General features: G+C 37.1%; 1 protein-coding gene across 1 annotated transcript in view; it reads left to right on the top strand.

Moving 5' to 3' along the window:
• The window catches only part of mcu (mitochondrial calcium uniporter), a 109222-nt gene that overhangs the window by 38676 nt on the left and 42738 nt on the right, over window positions 1-27808 (top strand). The gene's annotated exons all lie outside the window — the stretch shown is intronic.

Below are 27808 nucleotides of genomic sequence, written 5' to 3'. Positions count from 1 at the left end.
ACACTTTTTTTTTAATACAGTTTAGTAGTGAGGGCTTGAAATTAACCACAAGTGTAGTGTTGTGGCAAAAAGTCTTAGCTTGAATCTTCATAAGAAAAAAATACTCAGGAGACAAAGGTTCCAGGTGCCAAACAAAAATTACTTTATTCGCCCGAGCCAACAAAGTGAGACAATCAATACCCCTCATAGAGGCGCTAAAAGATCATCTGCCCTCCCAACATCTGACTCCATTTTTATACAGTAAGATCAAACACTTCTTATCTGAGATGACGTATGTTCTTCTCATTGGTCTCAGTCTGCCACAATTAATCTGTTTGTTTTATGTGCAGCTGAATCCTTCTTCATATCTAAAATGACAGCTGGACTTCTTAAATCTTAAAGTGACGTTCTCTGTTTATTATTTCGATTGGCCTTGGCTTTCCCTGACATAACCAACTTTTTGTTAATGTAGCAAAGTACAGCCGGACGAATTCTCTAATCTAAAATGACGTACTCTTGTTTATTGGTTGTTTGACCTTGTTTCTCAAACTAATCGTGGCGAGAACAATCGGGCTATAGTTGCAGGATAGCACCTGGTCTCTTTTAATTAGGAAACTGAGAAAACGAAAGATAACTAATCTGAAATGGCGTCCTCTTCTTTATCGCTTATGTCGACCTTGTTTCTCAAACTAATCGTGGCGAGAACAATCGGGGTATAGTTGCAGGATAGCACCTGGACTCTTTTAATTAGGAAACGAAAGTTAACTGAGAAAACGAAAGTTTAACTGGGTGTCATATAGCCTTGTGTAGAAACAACAGGCCTTAGGCCTAATATAATATTAATACAGCATATGATCAGTAATTTACCCAACAAAAACTACTATATATCCCCCCCTTATGGACTCCTGAGTCCATCAAACATGAGGGGGTACCTTTAAGAAAACATCACATAATGAGAGTGCTGCAGCAGAACGTTGTCGCACATGGTGTTATACTAGCTAAGAGCTTTCATGGATCAAAAAGTTCCATGCAGATCCTAACACAGACGCAGTTAAGATGCAGCACTCACTCCCTTAAGGGAACAAGAATCAAAAACCTTCCCAAAATGGCACCATTCTTGTTTGTTTAAGTGAGTATATTAGCTTAAAAGAAGGAAAAAAGATTCTTGGACCTTGTACATACTAAAGGAACCCAAAAATGAAAATGTTCAAAAACAATTAGTATCTCATTATTTGTAATTAAGAAAAAGAAAGACACATGTAAAATCAAATTCAGTAATTTTAAAATGTGTAAGACTTATCATTACTAAAGAATGCTGAAAGAAAATATATCAATCAAAATAAGCCAGTAATCATGATCAGTAGTAAATATATTGATTAATTAAAGATGTTCTCAGTACAGGTAGAGAGATACAACAGTAGTGTAATACAGCAGTAACAATTCAGTAGTGTAGTATATCAGTAGTCAAAATATCTAGACAATCTACTTTTAATAATATAATGGTGATGTGTGTGACTTTAGTGCAACGATTATATGGACCTTCGTTCTCAGAGGAACCCCTAGCTTTTCCGGTCACCAGGGGCGCTATCTGAGACACTCTTTAGTGTAGTCGTTGAGGTGAAGTTGTGCTCCGATATCTGTGTTTGGTAATACGAGTCTATGTGTATTATATGGTATATTTCACATCTTTACATTGTCCCCCGTTGTGCGGCCGAGCTAGACAATTTGTCCCCTGGATTTTATATCTAAAAAGACACCAGGACCTACAGTCACCACACAAGAGGGGAAATTAAAGATGAAAACAAAGTTTAAAAACAAAATTTCTCTAACTTCCTGCCTACTCAGGACTAATGATTTGTAACTTATACTGAAAAACAATAAAAGAAATACAATTATAAACTTGCTCCCTTTACTAACCAAACATATCACAAAAAGATGGAAAACAAAGAAACAAAAGAATGTAACATTTTAATCCATAGTTTCATAAGTATTGTCAGCTGGTGGTGTGGTGTCAACTAACGATGTAGTATGTATGTTTAGCATTAGGCCATCAGGACTTTGGTGAACACTTGGTCCTGTTTGTACTGCCATCTGCTTGGCAGTTGCCTTAGTCACCACAGACCTGGAGATAGTTAGAACACAACAGAAGAGCAAGAAAAAACAACAACAATTGCAATATAACATGAAATATCAGTTTTGGTTAGCCAAGCTCCCCAGGAAAAAAGCAAACCAGTTATCAATTTTCAAATCAGTATCATCATTAAGTCTTACTTGTTCTATCAGCTTCATTTTATCATCACTATAGTTAATAAATTGATTCTAATTGTAATAGAGATGATTAATCCATTCAGATCCAAATCAGTGTGAATTTAAATCCAAATGTGGAATTCAGATCATTTGGTATTCCTCTTGGCTGATCAATATAATCTATCCAATCATAAAAGAATTGGCAATTTGATATGCTCTTTTTATTCTATCATAAAGTGGTCAGGGCTCAACATGCTCATCAGGTTTGTCTCCACCCAATTAAGGGACCAACATATTAGTCTAATCAAAAACAGAAAAAACATCACTATGGCGAAGCAAAAGATAATCAATCAATCAATCACGTTTTTCCCAGAATAAAAATGTAACCGAAACAAACTAATGGAAAATATAATGTTACTAAAGTCATAGCTAAATACTTACATAAGGCCAGGACAGTGAGCTAACTAATCTGAACTACAAGATCTCCTGAGTTAAAACTCTCCTAACTTCCAAAAAAGAAAATAACAAACACAGGAAAAAGTCTTCCGGTTCAGCTCACTTACCCACACTTTCTCTGATCTAGTTTAACTAGACAAATTCAAACTCACTGTTTGATGCCAAAAGAAATGCCAACATACGAAAGGTTTTTCAAACAAATGGGTAGCTATCCTCTGTGGGGGGGGCAACAGCTCTTAAATAGTTATACCTCAGGTGTCATAGATAATTGGTTTCTGTCCCCTTCCAAATGGACAACCACTACTAGGACAGAGAAAAACCCAAACTACACAAAAATAAAGAGCAGGGGTTTAACAAGGTTATATAATTTTCACATTTAAATACTAATGGCCTGGGCTAAATTAACTAGCACACAAGCATTTTCAGTATCTGGGGAGTGTGTATCGTAAGCCATTCCTCCCACATATCCAAAAACATTCAGCTACAACAGCGTTTTTTGTTTGTAACGGGAAAAAGTTATAGTTTAGTTAGTTTTTACAGGTATTCCTAGTTGACTGTACTGTTGTGAAGTTGTCTGCGAATGTCATTTTAGCTCACAGATTAAATAACTTCTGACATATCAATTTTGCCAAAACATATACTGTATTTATCCAAATGTCAAATTGTGATACAATTATTATGGAATTTTTTCCACATTTATTTCCCCTGTTCCATTAGTTCCGTTGAGACATTATCATCTAGTGAGAAATCTTCATCATACACAATTGGGGCTACAGATATGTCTCAATTTTATAATATGAATGCTTTAAAGTAAAAGTAAGGCACTTAAATTTTGTTGCTTCACTCAATTATTAATGATTTTAGGGACATGCAATCTTTGTTAAATGATCTTCTATCCTATCAAAGTTAAACTCTGACATGTTTTTTTCCTTTGTGGCATAAGTGCATTGCTTATGCCTTCTAATTTGTTGGGTCATAATTTCAGCCTTATATGCAATTAATCTTATCAAATATTTAACTTATGTTTAACAATGTTGTAATTTAGCTCTAGAGGCTTTGTGCCTCCCCCCTCAGCTAATTTATTTAATACTTTTATAATCTCTACAGCATGGGTCAAGTGTGAGATAGTAAATTAATAGGTCATCCACATATTGGAACAGCGCATTGTCCAACACTAGATCTTTTCAAATCTGTTTTTAATAATTAATTAATAATATAAAGTAAATGAGGAAATTTTGCAGTAATCTAGAATAAGTGAGTTGTTTACCTTTGTAGGTAAAAGTTTCTGCATTTCTCGTCCAGTTACATACTAAAGAAAGCAGAGCATAAATTAATTTCATTGAAACAGTTTACTTCAGGAGGGATACTAGTTAACAGTGTGTGTGGATCCGGAACTTACTGTGTGCTGGCCAAACTTCAAATGCATCATTTATATTTCTTCAATCATGAACAAAAATAAAAGCTTTAGCTGCAGAAAATATTGGTGTTTTACAATAGTTTGATGTTTCTACTAAAAACTCCTAATGCCTCAATAGTGCTTCTAACATTTTATTGTTTCCTGTCACAATGGGTACCTCTTGTTTTCTATTTTAATTCTTACAGATTTTGCTAAATTTTTGTTAAACTCACATATGTTTTAGCTTTTCCATAAATTAGTTTGAATCAGCTGCTCTATTTCTGATGTTAGGCCTGCTCTGGGATGACTGCCAAATAATCTCTATCTTATCAGTTGCAACTACTGCCAGAACCATGGTGCACACAACTTTCTTGTTTCTCCTCTCTTCCAAAATGAGCAGTATAGAATTTTACTGCATTCCCTATTTTATTTTTCATCATATGGCTAAGATCTTAATACTTAATTTATTTGCCTGCAAAATAGTTACATGTGCTGTAGAGTCAAAAATCCTTCTATTTTTTTTTTTTTTTTTTTTTTTTTTTTTAATCAAGTGTCTATCTGTGAAGCTGTAACTTGGGGCGCTATTCTATAAGTGGGGAAATCAGGGGAACTTTCTATCCTTCCTTCTCATTTATTCACTCTTTTTCTAGATCTGTTCTGCATAAGGGGTCATACATCATAATACAGTAAAAATTCAGACTGTACCTTCCATGTTCATTAGTTTGCTCTTTCACAAACTTTTTCCATTTTGTAATTATCTTGTATATATTCTATTCTAAATTTTCCTATCCAATATAAGTTTACTTGTGGTGTCATCATTGTAATTTTTCTAACTGCCTTACTGTTAATCTAAATTCCATCAGGGGAACAAGATATCTGCAATTTTAATCTACACAGGGTACCTCTTTCTAAAAATTAATGGGTGTGCTTAGAAACTAATATTGCTAAAATCACTTGTTTGGCTTTTTATTACAGACAGACTGGAGCAGTCAGAGGTGTCTGAGCTGGGTTTTTTCCTTAAAATCCTGCTTGTTTTTCAAAATTTTCAGACAGGTGCAGGTGTGTGGTATAATTTGGATTTACGCATGTGTAAGTTGCTCCAGTGTCAGTCATCATAGGTTCATCCTTCCCTTCAACTTCAACCCGCAGTCAATAATCTCTTGTCAGCATTGTCAGTTATCATTGGATGTTGGCCCCTCCCGTTAGAATCCTCTGGGCAACCTTAGTAGCTTTGGTCTGGCCCACACCACAGATTCACTGGACCACACTGTGATTGTTGTTGTGATTGTTGCTGCTGCTAGGGTGGGCCTTACTGTCTCTGGTTTGGCTACCAGTCTTGTCGGTTCAACCATCCACCTTGTTAATTCTGCTGTCAGTTTTGTTGATCTTAATTAGACCATGGGTTATTCAGAAATTCACTTCTGAAGTGTCCAGGCTGCCCCAGCATCTTCACAGCCCCAGCATCTATCACGTGATCTTTTTGTTCTGCCTTGTCCTCTGCCTCCTTGCTGTTTTTGTCCATTCCTGCTGTTTTGCTGTTTTGGCTTTGCACAGATAACAATGAGAGTGGCTTGCTGTTGAGCATGTCCCGGAGTGGGTTGGGCTGGTGTTGCTATCTGTGTTTGCTGGATGGTGGGGGCAGGTGTGTTGATGAGCACCATTAAAGCTGGTTGTTTCTCCTTCAGAACAGCTTGTGCTTTTTTCTTAGTTTTGCTCACAAAGTCATCCCGCTGTAACTTTGCCAGCCCCCTCTGCATCTCTCTCTCCCTCTCCCTCTCTCTCTCTCTCTCTCTCTCTGCTGTTGTTGCCTTCAGCTCATTCTTTTGGTGCTGCTTGACTGCATGTGAAACATGATCACAGAACTCCTTGTGTGATTTGGAGTTCAGTTCGACTAAATCTTCGAGTTTGGTTTTAACCGGTGGTGGCACAGCTTCCACTATTGCCTTTCTGAACAGTGCAGCTAAAACAAAGTCTTCTTCCGGGTCTTTTTCCAGTTCTTCACACCACCGTTTCAGCTGTTCTTGTATATATGCTGTTGGATTTTCTGTTTCACCAATCGGATCACCTCTCAGCATCTTCGGGTCAATCTGCATGGGTTATTCTCTGTGTATTGTTGTCCACGTGCTCTTCCTGAAGGGGGCAAAGGTCATTTTATCTCTTCTGATGTTGTCAATTGCAATTCTCAGTCCAACATCATTCAAAAGTTCATTCAACTTTGTTCCACCGACACACTTTGCCAACAGGGCCTTGATATCTCCTATGGCTGAGACACACCCTGCTGTCTTTTGCTCAAAAGTTTGTATCCATTTTCCGGCTCCTTCATGTATTTCTGGAAGGCGTGCAGCTAGTCCATCAAAATCCTGAGTGGCCCAGGGTTTACATTGTCTTTGTCTTTGTTGTCCGTTTATCAAAATCAGGCACATTGATGTATTTCTGGGTTCATCAACATAAACATTGTCTCTTGGCATAAATCCATGCAGCTTGCTGTTCTTGTCCAACGTTTACCCAGCGTCCAGTCTCAAACTTTAAATCCTTGCACCCTCTCTCTCCATCCTTGAGATACCGGCTGCTTGCTTGAATTTTCCTCTTGCTTGTAGCTTTTACTGGTCTGGTTTCTCCAGCCTGCCTGGTCCCTACTCTACACTTACTGTCGGTGTTGTATCATTTACTTTTTCTAAAATGTCATTCCTAAATTTGTCCATCCTTAACTTAGGCCTTTCTGTTCTGCCTACGTCTAGGGGTGTTATCTGATGTAGGGCTGTGGCTTACACTGTTATATGTTTTATTTATCTCATGGGGGTGTTAACATCTTTCCTAATGTTTTGGCTGCATCAGCCTATGCGTTAAGAACTGGGTTGTGGCCTTGGTTTGCTGTCTATTGTTTTTTTTTTTTTTTTTTTTTTTGGGCTTGTGGGCTCATCTGTATATGTGGCGAGTTTAGGGGTTTGTAAAAGGGGTTGTGCTCTAGCCTGTGATTGGTCTGGCTCTAATTCTATTCTGTCCTAAAATTGTATGTCACCTGTAATTATTGGTAATTGGTTTTTAAATCCCTCATCCCTAGAGGAGGCCTTTTTCCTTTGTCTACAACTTTTTATCATCTTCTTTTAGTATCTCTTTATTCTAAATCTATTTACTCTAAATTTTAAAAAGTTAAGTCCCTCCTTTTTTAAATAAATTAAAAACTATTATTTTATTATTATCATCATTATTATTATTACTATTTTCTCATCTCTTCTCATATTTTACTCTTAGGGTTTGTAATTTCTACAAATTTTCCACGTCCTCACACACTGTTACCTCAAATGTCCCATCCTCTAGCCATTTTGTCCTCAAGTGTTTGGTATGTTTGGTCCATTTGTTTGGAAGTTCTTGTAATCAAATCCGTGCTGATAGGATGTCTGGACTTCAGCCTTTCCAATGATATGGATGCCATGTCTGTAAACACACTTCACCATAATTAGAATTAATTACATAGGTCAATTTGGAAAATGTATTTCTTCAAGGTTCCTCCCTCAAATTCTCCCACAAATATTCTTATTACACTCTCTCTGTCACAGGCAATCAAAGGCCTACATTCACAATGCACCGGTCTTATTTACCCATATACTCTTATCGCGGATTACTTTTAATTATTAATTTATGTATTCATAATATTGTTTATTATTGTTTACTATTATGTAATAATTATTGTATATTCCCTAATACAAAATAAGGGGTGACCAATGAATAAATAGACAACTTCACTCACAAATAATATTTCCAAAATATTATTATTTCCATTATCAGGCGTATGTGGCCTACTTGATCTCTGAAGGTTGTATGAGCAAACCTCATCTAAATATTCTATCAACATCACATTCCACAAAGGATTCTAATTATTACTTGCCAGGTTATCTATGGCCACTTTTTCTCTACTTCTGGTAACTTTTGTACTTCCACTAATTATCTCAGATACCAGTCTATTAATTTATATTACTGCTAAATATTTGCTAAATGCTTTTCCAGAAGTTATTGTTAATATCTCTTATTTCAGTTTGAATTTGAGCATTTCACACTCTTTCTGCTGCTAATAGGGATGTTCATATCAGTTAATTTTCTCAATCGACAACCGCAGCTTATTAACTGAACATTAACCATTAACTTATACGATTTTAATATTAAATTGTCATTGAGTAAAAATAGTTGACGGTTGTCTGTGTTCTGATAAAAAACAAAACATTTTATCTCATTTAAACGTGCAAACAGCAGCGACAGATCAACAACAGAATCAGGATTCATACATTATCAGATATTCACGCAACATTACCTCATCAAAGAGCACGCAATTAGCTCAGATGATTATTATCCAAAAAGGGCAGATTTTCTCTTTTTCATCTACCACAGAAGTCATTTCTAAAGTAGGACGCATTTCAAAAAGTTTTGCTTTTGCTAATTTGTCTCATTTAGGGGCCACCTTTGTGTCACCATGCGTTAGCAATTATTATTATATACAATATGAACATCCCTAGCTGCTATGAATACACGTCTCTTATATTTTAAGTTATTATCATCCATAATTACTTCATCTGGTATATTAAGCAAAAAAGAAAATGAGAAAATGAAAAATAATATCACAAAACTATGTTTTTAAAGATAAAATCACTCATATTTACAGTTTATATTTACAGAGGCCTCACTTTATCTTTACTAACACACACATATAGACACACACACTGATCTCTCATATGCTCTCACTCAAAACAGTTTTTCATTCACAAAAATCTCTCTCACTCTCTTTCTTATACACCATAAGCCCCTCCCTTCTCTGCTCTCTAAGCTTTTATCTCTTCACAGACACTGTTCTAGCAGGCAAACATTTTCCCACGCTGAATAAGACACAGACATGCAAAACACTCTCTCATCGGCCCGGGCCTTCACACAGAACACTCAAACTTCCTATATTACTTCTTTTTGGCAGTGATTGTTGTCTCAACACAATTCACCACAAATTGTTACAACAATTGACAAAAGCAATGTACAAAGCAACAAAATAATAAAGACCGTACCTACGGCCACCTGTCCTACAGGATTTATGAGCGCTCTTCGCTCTGGACGCCAACACGATTTATCTAAACCGTGGTCTCACTCACGCCCTGGAACCCCAATACGTTTTACCTTAAACGCAGTTTCACTCAGGTTCTGAAACCCCAAGACACTGTAACACTCAGATCTTTATCAAGACCCCAAGGTGCCGTCACACTCAGGTTTCTCGTGGGACCCCAAAATGCCGTAACACTCAGATCTTTTTTAAGACCCCAAGGCACTGTAACACTCAGGTCCAACACTGGGTGCCAACACGCCTTGCCTAAGACGTGGTTACACTCACACCCTTGCAATTTCACTCAAGTTCTGAAACCCCAAGACACCGTAACACTCAGATCTTTATAAAGACCCCAAGGTGCCGTCACACTCAGGTTTCTCGTGGGACCCCAAAATGCCGTAACACTCAGATCTTTTTTAAGACCCCAAGGCATTGTAACACTCAGGTCCTGAAACCCCAAGACACCGTAACACTCAGATCTTTATAAAGACCCCAAGGTGCCGTCACACTCAGGTTTCTCGTGGGACCCCAAAATGCCGTAACACTCAGATCTTTTTTAAGACCCCAAGGCATTGTAACACTCAGGTCCTGAAACCCCAAGACACCGTAACACTCAGATCTTTATAAAGACCCCAAGGTGCCGTCACACTCAGGTTTCTCGTGGGACCCCAAAATGCCGTAACACTCAGATCTTTTTTAAGACCCCAAGGCATTGTAACACTCAGGTCCAACACTAAAATACACCCGCACTCACATACACACACTTGTTTGAAATCTGGAACCCCCTCTTGCTTTTGCAATTCAATATTTTATCTTTATCTTAATAGAAGCAAATTAATTAGTAGTATAAGTATCAAATCGCCGTGTTCAATTTGGAGAGGCCTGGAGTATCAACACCGCTCAGGGCTTACCTTCGGCAGACCACACAAGCACTATACAGAATAAGCAAGAAAATTTATGCTCACCTCTATAGTGGCGCGCCCTTGTGTGACCTGGCCGACCTCTGCCCGTCTGCAGCCCTCCACTCCGTAGCCTCTGTCCAATCACGTCGGGGTCACCAAGTTATGTTGTGGCAAAAAGTCTTAGCTTGAATCTTCATAAGAAAAAAATACTCAGGAGACAAAGGTTCCAGGTGCCAAACAAAAATTACTTTATTCGCCCGAGCCAACAAAGTGAGACAATCAATACCCCTCATAGAGGCGCTAAAAGATCATCTGCCCTCCCAACATCTGACTCCATTTTTATACAGTAAGATCAAACACTTCTTATCTGAGATGACGTATGTTCTTCTCATTGGTCTCAGTCTGCCACAATTAATCTGTTTGTTTTATGTGCAGCTGAATCCTTCTTCATATCTAAAATGACAGCTGGACTTCTTAAATCTTAAAGTGACGTTCTCTGTTTATTATTTCGATTGGCCTTGGCTTTCCCTGACATAACCAACTTTTTGTTAATGTAGCAAAGTACAGCCGGACGAATTCTCTAATCTAAAATGACGTACTCTTGTTTATTGGTTGTTTGACCTTGTTTCTCAAACTAATCGTGGCGAGAACAATCGGGCTATAGTTGCAGGATAGCACCTGGTCTCTTTTAATTAGGAAACTGAGAAAACGAAAGATAACTAATCTGAAATGGCGTCCTCTTCTTTATCGCTTATGTCGACCTTGTTTCTCAAACTAATCGTGGCGAGAACAATCGGGGTATAGTTGCAGGATAGCACCTGGACTCTTTTAATTAGGAAACGAAAGTTAACTGAGAAAACGAAAGTTTAACTGGGTGTCATATAGCCTTGTGTAGAAACAACAGGCCTTAGGCCTAATATAATATTAATACAGCATATGATCAGTAATTTACCCAACAAAAACTACTATAGTAGCAACCATGTTTTTTGGTGTATTGATTACTATTAGCAAAACCAGTAACCATTGTTTATCTATAGTTTTTGAAAACCATGCCTGTTAAAATATAGTTATTTTGTGGTAACCATGGTTTTACTACAGTAACTATGCTAGTAAAGTCATGGTTAATTTTTGTATGGGTAACAAAAGAGCACATGGTCCGTAGTCTGACAGAATGTGTTTGTGTCTTGAGCCATGGTCGATGATTATAAATGTATTTGTAAATGAATTTACAGTAATGAAAAGCCCTTTGTACATGGAATAAAGAAGTGAAGACCTTGTGGTTAACTGCAGGTTTATTTCTTTAGCAGTTCGTGACATGAATTGAAGGATGCATACTTGCACAGACAATGTTTCTAAAGTGATGGTGTCACGTGTTTATTGTGTGTGCTGGTTTTACTGGGAAACTACCAAATGGTTTTCAATGTTATTTATTTCCTGTGCTTGCCACTTGCCTGACCCATGCTAAAAGATTTATAAATACATATTCATGGTGCACATTATTAAAAAAAAAACGTTTTATAATCTCTTATAAATTATAATAAGTCTTCTACATCTTCTAAAACCAGGATTCCCACGGGTCATGGAATTTTTGGAATGTCATGGAATTTTAAAAGATCTTTTCCAGACATTGAAAGTCAGGGAATTGTATAATTTTTTTGTCATGGAATATCAAGTATTTTTGTTTGTTGCTTGAAATTTTTGTTTCCATTTATGAAAATGTATTCCGCTTGTTAACTTGTGAGGTAAGGAATACAACTTCCGGGTCCAAGCCTCTGCTGACTACAATTTAAACAGCTGTTTATTGGCACTGTTTATTCATTTCACGCATTTAAGCTTCAATTTTATAAACTTTCGGTGTACATTATAATAATGCACGGCATCCTGGACATAGGTCATGGAAAAACAGCTTTTTAGTCAGTGAAAGTCAGGGAATTTGACATTTGACTTGGAGTGGAATGCATATACCTTATTTTTCATTACATCTCTTCCTACCACTCCATCCAGATCTATTCTTCTATTGAATGCCAACATTTGAACACTATTTTTATTGAAAACAACCCAGAATAAGTGTTTACGTGGCACATTTAGTTTCTGGAAAGCAATATCCCTGCATACTCGTTCTGATAGTAGTAGTATATTTGAGCAAATGAGGTTTTCTTATGGGTGTCTACACAGTATAATTCCCTTTGACAGGAAGATCAATTCGGTTAAAACTGCCCTGAGAAGCATTAGGATTTGCTTTTTCTGCATCGCTGATTCTGAACGCTGGCCAATCCACAGAGGCATACGTATCATATTAAAAACATCCCAGTGAGGTGAAGTGCTCGCATAAGATGTGTATCTAGTGTTTACCTCCACAGGCGACATGAAAAATTCATGATCCGAGGAAAATATCTGAATACTTGTTACCCCTTTTGGCAGTACATTTAGCAGGTTGCGGCTTAATGAAATGAAAATCAAACTGGTATGACCTTTACAGAAGTCCCATTTTAAGATAATCGTGTAAGTGTGAAACGAAGGTGCTCTTTCCTATAAGATGAATTCGAGGATGGGTCCGATAACAGATACTTATCAGACTCCTTAGGACAGAGCGAGTGCCACTTGGCCTCATTTTTCTCATTTTATCTTACAGTAGTTCTGTTCATAGTACTGCTGCCACACAATGTTTGCTGTTTGGCAGACGAGCATCAAATGCTTACTTCACAATAGTTTGCGTCAAAGCCCAAGATGTGAGCTTCTGTTGACAGCACAAGTGAATCTTGATCAAGCTGAAATTATTCCTGTAAAATTATATTATTTTTTACAAAATTCATGTTCAGCTGTAAAGTCTAATTACATTTTTACTGAATGAGACAAAGAGAGCTCAGTTTCTCATACTGTCTCTCTCTCTCTCTCTCTCTCTCTGCATTGCTGTATTGAGGGCCATGCACTGCATCGATTGCTTTGAGCTGCCGCTCTTTACTCCACTGACAGGTTATCTCTCAGAGAGAGAGAGAGAGAGAGAGAGAGATCTGTACTCAGCATTATTCTCCACATGGACATGACTTGGCACACACACATAGTAACAGGACTGGGAATTACCTCAGAAAATAGCGTGTCACTATGAAAGGGAAATGGGATTTGTGAACTGCTGCATTCGGATGAGAAGAGTTTGCGAGAGTTTGTGTGTTGCATTGACCTTCGGCTATGCTTCTCTTGAGCACTCCCATCTATAGCAACTGTTGTTATCCATCATATTATCAGACAAAATCTCACAGACTGTTGGGTCATGATCTTGTAGAAAGCTTTTCTAAGCGTATGAGGTTTCCAGCGTGTGACATGAGACGTAGCGTACGAGACATACAGCAGTGGCATAGTGACGAACCCAGAAGCGCATTTTGATTTCGATATTAAACAAGGCGATATTGAGGATTTTTTTTTTGCCCAGCCCTATCTGTTTAAACCGGAGTTTGTCACTACGCCACTACGTTTCGTACACTACTTCCTACGTCATATGCTGGAAACTGACTGAATCGAATCAAATCTTGATGAGTTTACTAAGGGGCTGTTTACACTTGGTATTAAGATGTGTTTTCATCGATCGGATCACAAGTGGACGAGAGAGACACATTACGTTTACACCTGGTATTTAAATCCGTCTCTTTTGTCTACTTTCGACCGCTTCTGTCCTGAATACTGTGAGGGGACGGTCCGTGAGACGGTAGGCGAGTCTCTCTGCTGTCATTCAAACGCGAGCGGGAGTAATTATGAGTTTATATAGACGCAAACTAATATTATGTCGGAGTCCGCTGCTTGTTTAGCAAGTATACATGCTGCACAGTGTTTTGTACGTTTATATGTTGGAGCTTTCTCTGAATTTTCAGCGCAATTGATGAAATAGGATCGCTCAACTTTCACGCTTTCAAAACGAAACTAAGGAGAACACCCGCAGTAGTTTTATCAATGAAAGGCTAAAAATAGCGCTGTTCACCGTATGTTCACGCCAGAAGTAATAAAAAGACGTAAAACTTGTGTTTAATACCTCAGATTAGATATTTGGGCGGAGAGAAGGCGGTCGCGTGTGGCTGTTGGAACACATTCAACCACATTTGCGTTCCGCAACTCCACAGCGATCCGATCGAAAGTGGTTTCGACAACCTCTGGATGTGGTTGAAAGTGGTCGAAAGTGGACGCGTTCAAAACGTTTTGAACACCGTTTACACCTGGCATTAACGTCGTCCACTTGTGATCCGATCGATGAAAACGCATGTTAATGCCAAGTGTAAACAGCCTCTGTGTGACACGCACCCGCTTGATGGGCGTTCCTTGGCTGGTATCTAAAAGCGTTATCAAAAGTCACTTTAGAGGTATTGTTAAGTTACAAGAACGATGTTTTTGGATTTAAAAGTATTTATTTTTTACTTATAAAAGTAACAAAATATATGAGATAAAATGCCAAACTTATCAGATATATACAGAAATAAACATTTTCTGCCATCTTTAATTATTTTCTTCCACTCGGCCACAGACCTACGTCGCTTTGTCGCATCGCTCAGCATTTGCATAAAATAGCCTTCTTGTCTATTTTCGCTGGCAAACGGCCACTCCCATTGAAAATGAATGGTAGCCTGTCGCTCTGTCTCGTGTAGCTAATGTGAATGGGGGGTAAGAGTTCCCGGAAAGACTTAAGACATTTAAAAAATAAGGTTGTATTTTAGCACTACATAAAAGACTGTTCATCAATGCATTTGTAGTGGACTATTTCTCTTTAAATAAGTACATTTAGAGGATGTTAGTAGAAACGGATAAGGCCAGGACAGACTGAGGATAACGTTAGCAACACATAACAAACCACAAACAGCCTTTTAATGGTATGTTTTGTTTTCCTAATGCAGATTCATCTGTTATTGTGTAATTAGAGAGGCTATTATAAGCGATAGCGGTACATAGTGCATATTTATACATAAAACATATGGGTGGAGTGTTTTTGGCATTATGATTCTGCTGCTTAAATTATATGAAATTATATGAATAAATAAATTAATTAATAAATGTTATTAATAAAATGCATGTATTAATACGTTCAGGGATTAATAATAATTGAAAGTGATAAAGATGGCATATACACCAGATGCTTATATTAACAACAAAAAGAAAACAACACTGAGTCAATTGTACATTAAAACCATGCATAAACATTATAAGCTTACATACTACACAGTGTGATGCATTTTAAAACATAGTAATCATCTCATATTAGTGTATCTTATTTGTCAAAAAACATTGTTGATAGAACTACATAAAAATACTACCTACACATATTGGTGTGAGATATAATTATTCCAAATCAATGCATTTCTTTACTATTGATTAAGAAAAATCACAGCTTTTTGCCTTTAACTCAATTTATTTTAATGGCTCACTATGAGCATTCAGGAACTACAGTAACTGAAGTCTCCATGAATCACGTGACGGCCAAGCTTTTTGGACTTCCAGTGGTAGAACTCTCTTCCTAAACAGCTCTGGGGTGCGTTTCCCAAAAGCATCATTAGCTAACTATGGTTGTTGTTACCATTGAACTCCATTGGTAACGACAGATCTTGTGAGCATAGTTGGTTTCAGGAAATGCACCACAGACTGTGATCACCTTTGGTGCTCTGGTGTGGCCTTGTGCCAAGGGGCCAATCACAACTGTGCTGATGTATGCACTTGTGTGCTATTTCTTTAATATTAATTTATTGTGTTGTTGCTGTAGGACTCCTAACAATAACACAGAGGGGGATACATACAGTTTTTTTATTAATTTAAATCTTAAGTGTATTCTGTAAATTCTGCCTTTTTCGAATGAGCATGTATATCATCAGTTAGGGCACTTACATTTTCTTCAAGGGTCTTGGGGAAATACCAATTTTTGTTTCGCACATGAAATTGTGTTTGCTTTTTTGTATAAAGGAACTGACAGGAACTTTTGCCGTCTTTTGCATTCACATCACACAGAGTCTCCCTGTATGGTGCATGTTTGTCCCTCTGTCGGGTTTTATGAACCACACTCAGCACTTTTAAACCTACATCTCCCTTTTAGGTTGACTATAAACTCGGCATCTTTTGAACACTGATTTTCCCTGTTGTAAACACAGTGACCGCAGCACCATATATAGTTAGTTTCTGGTTTCTCAGTCAGGCATCTGTGATTGGCTGTCCACCAATGACCAAGACCCATGCAGAATGTCCCATTCTGTTAACCATAGTGTTATTTATTATCATATAAGTTAGTAAGTGTGCATATTGTGACCACCAGGATGATAGTTGTTTAACATTGATCATTCATTGGACATTGTTGTTGATGTTTACATGCATCTCATGTAGAATGCAGTTTATTTGGATAAAAGAAATGCATTATAGTCTAACAAGATTGACCAGACATTTGCGAAGATGCAATTACAATGAATCTTATTAATTACCATCATCAATAGCAGTTTATATGTTTGTACAGATTGCATTCATTTTTCTGACGTCAGGCATGAAAATACCAAAAGGTTGTGATCTTGAGCAAACAAGACAGAAAAATAACAACCGTATGTTTGGAAAAACTCATTATTTTGACAGTTCTGTTTGGGGCCGCTATGAATTTAATCTCTCCCTCTCTGCTAGGATGCTCATTTGAGACGTTTCAAGCATACACGCTTATCTTCTGCGCAGTGGCAAGATCCAAAAATTGGTTTAAAGGAAAATTGCACCTCGCCAAGTTCTCATTAGCTTTAAAGCCGTGTCTATTACAGAAGCCTGTTCTGTCTTTTTTGTTATTACACGCACACAGACACTCGGATCTAACGTGAGATTAAAAACCCTCGCTCCTGTTGAGCAAGCCTCTCAATCATTCAGCAGGAGTCTGTGCCGTGAGCTAGCGTTCTGCTGCAGAACCGTATGGAGCCCGGTGAGAGAGCTCACGTATCAGGAACTGATCATTTAATAGGATCCATTTATTACTGTATATCTCACATCTGATAGACTCAGACACAGTTACAAACTGTCAGTTTTGACTGCGGGAGTGTTGTCTTTTGTCTGTGCGTCATTTATAGGCTGGGTTTGTTTTATGTACCCACATGTGTACTCTTTTGTTTGCACACTTGAAGTCAATCTGCATGGGATATTTATCAGGAACAAACACAATTCTGTAAGGGACAGTGTTTTGCAAAATTCAAGAGCCTTTACAAATTCTACACCTACTTCTGCCTTGGGTACCTTTTGGTGATGCCTGTTAGAAATGCAAGCAGTATTTCAACTAATCAAACAAATACAATCTATATTAAACTATGAATTAATCTTAAATATAATTTATATGGATGTTATGTTGACCATTTGTGACCCTGAAAGTATAGTCTTGTCTTGAACAGTGCTTATAACACAATTTTTGTCATCAGAAGAGTGCACCCGTACTGTACGCGCACCGCTGGATTTTTAAAACCTTGTAGTATGTAACCCATGAGAGCTATAGTGTAATTTGTTGCAATGCCCATGCGTCGAACGTCTGTGTACATGTGTGACTCTACAAACTGTGCTTTGCAAGTCTGTGCATATACGTTCACGATGCGTACACGTAAAAGCACACTTTAATATAATCCAGGATTTCTACTGCCCTTGTGTTGCCGTTCTTAGCAGTTGCTGTTGTTAGCAGTTGTCGTTATGAATAACCCATGCCACATGTGGCCAATAAGTCAAAAAGCTGAAGTCCAGGTTGAGTTTCAGGCTTACTGTATAAAGACAGCAGTGATCATACTGAGAGCAGAGTCTTAGATATGAGTCAGGAGAAAACCAACATCTAATCTTTTCCCGTGTTAAAGAGCAGCTGAGAGAAATGGGTTATACCACAACTGAATGGAATGAGGATGCGGAGAGTCTTATTTCTTGTGGTGTTTTCTGTATCTGTGTCTATTAGATTAGTCATGTCATGAGATGAACCGTTGTTTACAGATGTCCTGAATCCCCCAGAGACATTTCTGTTTAATGTGTCACACACAAGAGAGGAACATTTGGAGCGTGGGGGTTTGCGTTAAGAGACGTGATGCATCACATTCTGTCATTGTGTTGTCTATTGGGGTGGAAATAGAGCACTGGTTCTTATTCATCCATTTCTTTTCTCAATATTAAAACTGAATGATTTTTAAATGTTTTTTGTGAACGAGTGCTGATTTGTCATTTTTAAGCATCAAACGTAAATGCTCTGACTGTGTTTCCTGCAGTGACGTCTGTTTTTTAGGTCATTTTTTTATGAGATATTCACAAACAAGTTCACAAACAGCTGACTCTTATTAGATTAAATCTATTTGATTAGTTAGGGCAGTTAGAATGAATCTATTTGATTAGTCACTAACTTGACACTTTATTAAACTAAATTACTTTTGGTCATACAGTACCCAAATCCAAAAATGAACCAAGAAATGTTACTGTTTTATCAGATTTTATTTGTAAATACATCTAGTTTTATATTAAAATCAATGAGGGTGACACAGTAAAAAGATAGAAGAAAATATAAAATAATTTTATAGATCAATTGTTATGATTCTCACCCCAGATTATTGATGTCCATACATACAGGTAATTTATATTCACTGCGCACATTCCTGTCCTGTGTATATATATGGGAAGATTCCCCAATTCGCACAGTGCACTGGCATAAAAAGTAAACAATGTGAAAACTGTGCATCGGATACAAATTAGCATTTTAATTCGCAATGCATCGTTTCTAACAGATTTATGCATGTATAATTAATAGTAGATGCACTATACTTAATTATTTTAGAAAGTGACCAATATTTTAAGATTGCGGTCTTCTCTATAAATTGTTGCTACGTCCTGCTGACTCATCAGCTGCTGGCGTATCACAACACTACGGAAACCGAGGTGCGTCATGAAAGTCACAGCGCATAACATGGAGCTATCCTCCACCAATTACAAATCCATAGGCATTGGAAACAAAAAAATGGGGGGGGGGGAGTACAAAGCATTTTGTTGGTAGTAGATGTTGTTTTTTTGATTTTTGATTCTTGAAATAAAAAATAGATTTTATAGCCTAAAAGCTTTGCTTACCTTGTTGTGTCGAAACGAAATGGAGTTTAAAGTGCACCTATTTCATTGCTAGAAAACAACGTTACTTTGTGCATTTGGTATAATGTGTTTGGTAACAATGTGTTTGCGTGGTTTATGGTAAAAAACACATTATTTTCCACATACCGTACATTTTTGTAGCTCCAGATATACTGCTTTCCTCAAACGCACTTATTTGGAAAAAACTCATCAATTTGAAAAGCTCTGTGTCCCTGATTGGCCAGCCAATCTGTACATTGTGATTGGCCTGAATACCTCTGATGCCAGAAATGTGACGCTCCTTACCATGTTTAATAGTGCTGTGATGGATCGCAGTTGATCTGTGATCCGTACAGATCACAACCCACAGTTCGGCTCGCATGCGATTCGCGTATTAATATGCAAATTTAAATAGGGAAAGTTGATCATTTGCACGTGTTTCTAAGGCTTGCAAATGTTAGCATTCAAGTGATTTATAACGATTTAACAGCAAAAAGGCGTTAAAGTGAGCAGATTTCTGTACGAACATCCGGTTAAATGTGTCCGGTCCAGCTCCAGTCAGATCATTCTATCAAAAATCAGAACTCCTCATGCATAAACAATAGAGAGAGTTGCGCTACTGTGTCTCATACTTTAGTCCATTAACATACATTTGCTGAATAGAGCAACGAAAAACAACGTAGCGTTTTTATGTGAAGTGAAACGACAGTTTATGCTGCATCTTCTTCCTGAAGCGCCGTTTGGAATTCGCCCTCCGCCTTTGTGTGAGCACGCATTTAAGTGCCCTCAGTAGTGCATATACATATACTTCAAGAAAGTAAGCCAACATCAAATCTTTCTGTTCTTGACAGGGGACATACATACAAAATGATCTCACAGTATTCTTTTTCTAATAAAACATTTGTTTATGTCTTAAGTGAATTATAGAGTCCGAAACCATTCTGCTTATTTGGTCTTAAAGAGACAGTAACCTCAATTAACCTCCTTAAGTCTGTGTCATTAATGTTAATCAAACAACCCAAGACAAAGAGAAAATCACTTCTTTGGCTCTAAAAAATAATAATACTATTTAATTTGTACAATAAAAAGTGTGTTATTATCCATTTAATTCAATTTCTGTACCTAATGCTAATTCTAGACCTTACTTAATGTGCAACTTTGTTCTTTTTTTTTATAAATGTTTGTAATTTCTTTATTTGTTATTAGTTTTTCCACCCTTTTTTTGCTGATCCAAAAAATTATCCGATCTGTGCCTCAAAAACCGTAATGTGATCCGAACCGTGAGTTTTGTGATCCGTCACAGCCCTAATGTTTGAAAGATTCTGTTACAATGTAATGCTAAGTAAGGGATAATGTAGAGGCAGCCGGTAGTTATTTTTAACATTTTTAAAAATAACATTAAAAATAACAATTAAAAGGATAACATTTTTATCCTTCCGCGAAACTTTGCACAGATGCATAAAATGATCGTAATACCTTATTAAGATCCTCTGCTTCATACTTGTCTGTCTCCATTTTTTTCTCTTTTAGCCACTCTTTGAGAAGTTTTAATGCCCATTCTGTATTTATTTTTGTGTTGGCTTCGTAGCTGTCATGCTCTATTTTGTCAAGTTCAGTCTCAGTAAGCTCTCTGTGTCTTGTCGTTGTTCGTTCTTCTATCCACTGTTTAAATGTTTTGTTTTTTCCATACATGTTAAAATTAATGTCAAAATGTTGTGGTTGTCCAGTGTTTGTCACAAGATGGCGCCAAACAGTAATCTTTATTGGCGCGGAGCGATTTAAATCGTACAAGTAGTACCGGCTATGCGTTATTACTTTGGAGCGGTTATTATTTGAAAAGAACGAAACTGCAAATGTCTCAACTGACCAATCAGAATCAAGCATTCCAGGGAGCCGTGTAATAACAGGAGATAACTTACAGGCTGAGTCTGAAGCAGGAGGAATTATTATAATGTCGGTCTTGTCTACATCATCAATCCACGGAAGTAAACTGTTGCTTACAATCCGTGTTTTTGTTGTAGTCCAAGAAAAAGATTTACTTTGGAGATGATAACTCACGTCATCGTTTACTTGGTGTATGTACCTTTTGCATATAGTTAACATGAACTAAAACACACTTACAAACCAAGGGAAATGTTAAATTGTGAATCGGACAATAGGTGCTCTTTAAATTATATGGATTCTAAATGAGTAAAATGAAATGGATTTGAGGAATTCGCAGCAGGAAAGTCAAGGCTGTAGCTAAAATGCGGAAATGTTTTTTAATTTGTTAGGGCGTTCATAAAGTGGAATGGATTTGACTGACAAGTGTACAAACATACTGTATGTGCTAAATTAGTGAAAGTGAGTTGGTCCAATTCTTTGCTTCCTTAATTTTTTGTTTTAATCAACTCAGATTTTTTAGTCATTTTAACTTACTATTATTTATCTTGACAAGAGATGAGTTGCTACAACTTAGAAAATGAAGTTGACTTAATAATATTTTATAAGTTATAACAACTAATCTCTAGTGTAGTAGTATGATTTGAACTAAAGTAATTTACTAGTTATTTATTTGCCTGTTATCAGAAATAATCTACTCAAGAAGCACTCTGTTGTTAAGTTTGAGCCACGAAAGACGTTAATGTTGTTGCTGCTGAAACTGTACTATGGCACTAAAAGCAAACCATTACCGTTTATCCACTTATTTTTTGCATGGACAACTTTTATGCACTTTTAGGTGGAACATCTGGTGATTTAAATAATATTTTTCCTCAATTTTTTCTCTTTCTTTAAGCCTTGTTATTTTTCCGTACAGCTGCTCTGGGATTAGGCTAATGATGCAACCTAACAGAAACAGTGTGTAGTGTATGCAGATGTGTTAACACTTGACAGTGAACGTGGGGTTTGAGCATCTCATGTGTGCGTAGTTTCTGATTGGTACGCTGTGTGTCTGATTTATATCTGCTATCATCTTTGTGTGGCTGTGCAAATGATGACAGAAGTTCAGTTTCAGGATTTGATACCCATTGGTAAGCTACTTAACGCTGCTTTGTTCTAATTTGGAAACAATCATTAAATTGTTTTTTTGATTTGTATCGCTAATAGATACAAATGACCCTATAGGCCTACATATGGCTTATTATATAATTGCAGGTACATTTGGTATCTGACGTCAGCTCTGTTACCAAAGTTGAGTAACACTGTTGACAGCAATGTAAATGTGTGTGTGTGAGAGCGAGAGAGCAAGAGAGAGAAAGAGTGACAAGGGTAAGAGACACTAATTAATTGATTAGGCTTTAATGTGTGTTTCTCTGTGTATGTCTGTCAGTTCTGTTACATCAACCTTGTTACTCTACTCTATTTTTAACTATATTAGATACGTTTTACAGAATATATACTATTGTTATGACCTGTAACATCTTGTTGATTCATGACAATGAGTACCAAATTGTTAAAACAAATCAAAATGTAACCATTTGACAAACTTTGGACACCAAATGTACCTGAAGTTATATAATCACAGCATGCTGGAAACTTTTAATTATTCATATAGAAATAAAAAGTGAATGATGGTTTTATAAAGGTGCTTTCTGTATTCTTCTTAGTGTTTAAGAAAGCAGTTTTCTGGTAGAGTTGTTTTTATGTTGGAAGCTGGGTTGTTCAGGCTGTGTTTGTAATATCAAAGTCGTCCGGAGGTTCTTTTTCTCCCAATGGAAAACTGGAAGATAATGGTCTTTGGCCCCCTGAGATGAGAAAACCATCAGAGTGCACAGGTATATAGCACGTACACAAACACTGGCCATCATTTTGCTTGCCGCTGCTGAAATCAAAACCCACAGAAGCACAAATGAAAGCGAATGGAGATCCAATGTCTTGCTGTTAAACAGATGAGTGAGGTTTAGAGAGAACCAGTACTGCGACCAATCTGAGCTGACATGTGAGCAAAATTTCTGTGGTTACCAGTGTTGTTTAACACATTTTGATACAGTATAATGTTAAAATAGCGTAGTATTGAAGGGTTAAAAGTATAATGTTTAGCATTTTAATTCAGTTGAATGAATAGCAAGTATTGAAGTGAAGTAAACATTGTTTCAAATTCTTCAAGCATCACATGACCGGATATAGACGAGAAGTTGTGGTTTAAAAGTGCATATTTTTTATTTTTCTTGTCAAAAATGACAATCGTTTCACTAGATAAGACCCTTATGCCTCGTTTGGGATTGTTTATAGTCCTTTGAAACTCCATTGAAAAAACTGTTAAGTGTTGAGTTACGTATTAAATGTTGGGCTCTATTAAAGTCCATAAAAATGATAAAAATCCTTTTCCTCAAAAAACATAATTTCTTCTCAACTGAACAAAGAAAGACATCAACATTTTGGATGACATGGTGGTGAGTAAATTATCTGGATTTCTTTTAAGAAAATTGACTAATCCTTTAACTTCAAGGCGTAGTGTGTAGATTTTAGCGGCATCTAGCAGTGAGATTGTGAATGGCAACCAACAGCTCAGTCCACCGTTCACCGAAACACATAGAGAAGCTACAGTAGCTGCCACAGGACAAACATGTTGTTGTTTAAGACAAAATACAGTAGTTCCAAAATGCAGTTTGTCCGTTTAGGGCTACCATAAAAACATGGCGGCACAAAATATAGCGACTTCCATGTAAGGGGACCCGTGGTGTATGTAGATAAAAACGTCTCATTCTTAGGTAATAAAAACATTACAGTTCATTATGTAAGGTCTTTATACACCACTGATAATATAGTTATGTAGATTATATTGCATTTCTTTCAAGAGATCTTTTTAGATGTTACACACTGCACCTTTAATAAATATAAAAACTTAAAGTAGATTCAGTTGACTGCATTTTTTTCATAGTGTAAGCTAAACTAATAAAACATAAACAACGTTTTAAACATACTGTATATTGTAAAATAAATGCAGCATAAAGTTAAAACAACTTTAATAACTTAAAAAAAAATGTTGATTTGACAAAAATGCTGATTTTTTTTTACAGTGTAAACCAAATTTGATTACATCAAAATCCTTACCTGGCATTTGACCTCATTTGATTTTTGAATGGAATTGATCCGCATTTCCATCATGTATTTTTAAACAGAGAGGAATCCCCTGTTATTTAATTTTATTTTCATATGATATATTAAAGTAATGTATGAAGGTGATTGTGACATTTCTGAGGCTTTGACTTGCATGTAAACATTTATTCCACGTCGTAAAAATTACAAAGATATTTATCCTATACTGCCATTCATTCCCAAATTACAGAGATATGAATGTGGGTCATTATCTCCCAGCCCTAATTGATTTCCTAGTATTTACTACTTACTGTAAGTTTTTACATTTATTTCACAAATTTTGTTTTGCCTTGGTTCCGATTCAATGGTACTTTAGGTTTGATACTTCTAGAAGATGCTAGTGAAGTGAAACCATCATCTCACTCATAGAGGAGGATAGTGCATCAACACTTGAACACAGTCTTGCTCTCTTTGGTTAGGACAGAATTTTTTTATCTCATCTCCCGGGAAGCGTGTTTGCCAAAGAGGAACGGCATGATTAACAGAAATAGACTCCTTGACTGCGAACTGAAAAGATGATATTTGATTTCAATAGTACCAATTTTACTGATGTTACCCAGTGAGATGGGATTTTTTCATTTGTAGCATCTATCTGATAGACTATGAGCTTCCACACCGCAGTGAAAAGCCACTGGCAACCACTCAACCATAGAAACTACCTATGCAGATGACGATTTGAATGAATATTGATTTTGTATTGGTCTTGACATTTTAATCTTTGCTCCTGGTTCATTGAGAAATATTTGTCACAGTGCTTGTGTATTGGGCGACAGAGGTAAGCAAAGCTCACCAATCTCCGAATGCTCCTGGATGATTGTTTTCTAAACATATAGCTTTGTATGGTCATTGATTCGCTTAATTGAATCATTCGTTGTTTAATTGTTTCTCACAGAGGAGCTTCTGTTTAGTTTCTGTGTGCTGATGTTATTGAAAACTCCACAGATAGCATTATAATTATAAGTAGTAAGCTTGCAATTATTGTGAGATGGGTTGAATTATTATTCTGAAAAAAAACTTTCATTTACATAAATGCATTTGGCAGATGCTTTTATCCAAAGTAGTGCATTAAAAGATGTATATTTTTTATCAGTATGTGTGAACCCATGACATTATGCGTGTATAATGCTATCACAGAACTATAAAGGAGCACAACTTTTATAAACATGTTAAGCATGTCTCTGTGAATGCTTGTAGCAGCCACGTTGTGTGGGTGCAAGACTTCAGGCCCTATTTTAACAATCTAAGCGCATAGTCTAAAGTGCAAGTGCACTTGGGACCTGTCTGAATCCACTTTTGCTAGTTTAACAACTGGAAAAATGGTCGGCGTGACTGGCGCGTGGTCTAAAGGGTTCTTCTAATTCTCGTAATGAGTAATGGGTGTGTTTTGGGCGTAATGTGCAATAAACCTATGAGCGTCTCATCTCCCATCCCCTTTAACTCTTTCACCGCCAGCGTTTTTTAAAAAAAGTTGCCAGCCAGCGCCAGCGTTTTTCATGATTTTCACCAAAGTTTAATGCCTTCCAGAAAATGTTCTTCTTTAAATATATAAACATACAATATACCAAATGAAAGAACAGACCCTCTGCTTTCAAACAAAAAAGCGGTTTAGTGGTTCTTTTGCAATCAGCTTTTGAATATGGGTAGGTTTTTGCAAAAACACCACATTTTGAGCAAAAAGCAGAGATAATTCCATTTTTGTGACGGACTCTTCATAGAGATCCCATTCAGAGCGATCTTTAAAACAGACACGGACATGCAGCAGCTTGCCATAGGGCAATACTTCCGGTTTTAAAATTTGCCACCTGGTGGATAATAGCGGTATTGCGGAAAGACGGAAAATCTCGTCATTGGCGGGGAAGCGTTTTCTCTTAATTGACGAGATATCTCGTCAATGGCGGGGAAAGAGTTAAGAGCCAGTTGCGCCCGCGCCATGGTGGGTTCCTTATTTACATGACAGAATTTGTAAGCACAGGAAGAAGACCACCAGTTTCAGATTAATGTTAAACAAACTGCATTATTTTTTTATTTCTTGAAATTCTTGTTTTTATAATAAAAGGTTGGGTTCTCTGTAAAAGTCGTTTTTTCAATCATGGAGTAATAAGTAAAATTGTCAGTGTTGAGTTTTAAATGCTGAAAAAGTATGAATACATGATCACTGCAATCTTAAAAAGTATATTTACAAGAATATTTACAAATGTGCAAAAAATATTTTGCACTCTAAAATACTTTTTGTAACAAACCGGAGATAAAGAGTTTACAAACATTTTAACTGAGAGACGCGAGTGTTTTGATTAGGGATGCACCGATACCACTTTTTTGGAATACGAGTACTTGCATTTCAGTACTTGCCGATACCGATACAGAGTACTTAATAAAAAAAACATGATTTAAATTTACAGGTACTAGTTTTCCAGTTTGTTGTAAACTCTGCCTCTTTGGACATCACGAGGCATTAACCCCTTACACGCCGCTCAAACATAGACATTTTTCAAACCGTGGTATCGATTCCAGGTATCGCGGGACTTTTAACGAGTACGAGTACTTTAGAAAATGTGGTATCGAGGCCGATACTCGATACCAGTATCGGTATCGGTGCATCCCTAGTTTTGATAAACTAAATGTTTACTATATTGGTACCAAGTCATCATATACGTATCACGGACATATCGCCTGTGATAATTAATGCGATATTGCCCAACTTGGCAGTGTACTACGGCTTTGTGTAGTATTTGCAGCTCCATCTGAAAGCAGGTGATGGCAATTTCCTACTTATCAAGGAACCGGCTTTACTGACGAGATGAGCATGATAATCGCAGCCCTATTCTACAGGGTTCATGTGTTCTGTCGTAACATTTCACAAGGCAATAAAATAATGTTGTGGCATTTGAAAATTGTGTTTTCCTTGAACATATATTAAAACTTCTTAAAATCAACTGACCTAACTTTGACATTGAACATTCAGCCAGAGATAAAGGATACATTTTGACGCACTTTTTGACAATGTTCAGAATTGGGCTACTTTTAAAACTGTTTCCAGTGATTGCTTTTTTTCTGTGGGTTAAAGATGGAAGGATTTCGTCAATTAGTTATTAGTATTTGGGCTGTGAATGGTCATTGAGATGGATTTAGGCAAGTTTTGAATAGCCATTGGGCTGTTTTTTTATGGGTATCTGGCAACCATAGCCGTCCATTTGCACAGACCTTTTGCTCAGATTATATAGAATGTACAATGTAAACGAATGTTTGAATAGGATTGCAATGACTGATTCAATTCAGTCAGATTGCTAAACATTGGTGCATGTGAACATAGCAAGTGACTGTTTAGTTGAAACGATTAGGAAAAAATAACCTTTTCAGTCTATTTCGGTGCCAGGCTTTATACTGAATATCTGTAAAAGCCTCAAAAATAACAAGATCACCAAATCCACACTGGGGACCTGAGCCACAGACAGAAGTTAGACAGGCAGTGGGAACTTTGATTGAGGGAACGCAAGACAGAGCCAAATCCCTTCATCCCAGCCCAGCTGTGCCTGTGAGCATCATGGTTTCACAGAGACCCTGCTGTGCCTCTGGAGACCTCAGCTCGGGCACGAGTCTGTAGAGGGA

This window comes from Paramisgurnus dabryanus, chromosome 20 (genome assembly GCF_030506205.2).
Source record: "Paramisgurnus dabryanus chromosome 20, PD_genome_1.1, whole genome shotgun sequence".
Classification (NCBI taxonomy): domain Eukaryota; kingdom Metazoa; phylum Chordata; class Actinopteri; order Cypriniformes; family Cobitidae; genus Paramisgurnus; species Paramisgurnus dabryanus.
The sequence above is the reverse complement of the archived record's forward strand: the minus strand, read 5'-3'. Positions and strand labels throughout refer to the sequence as shown.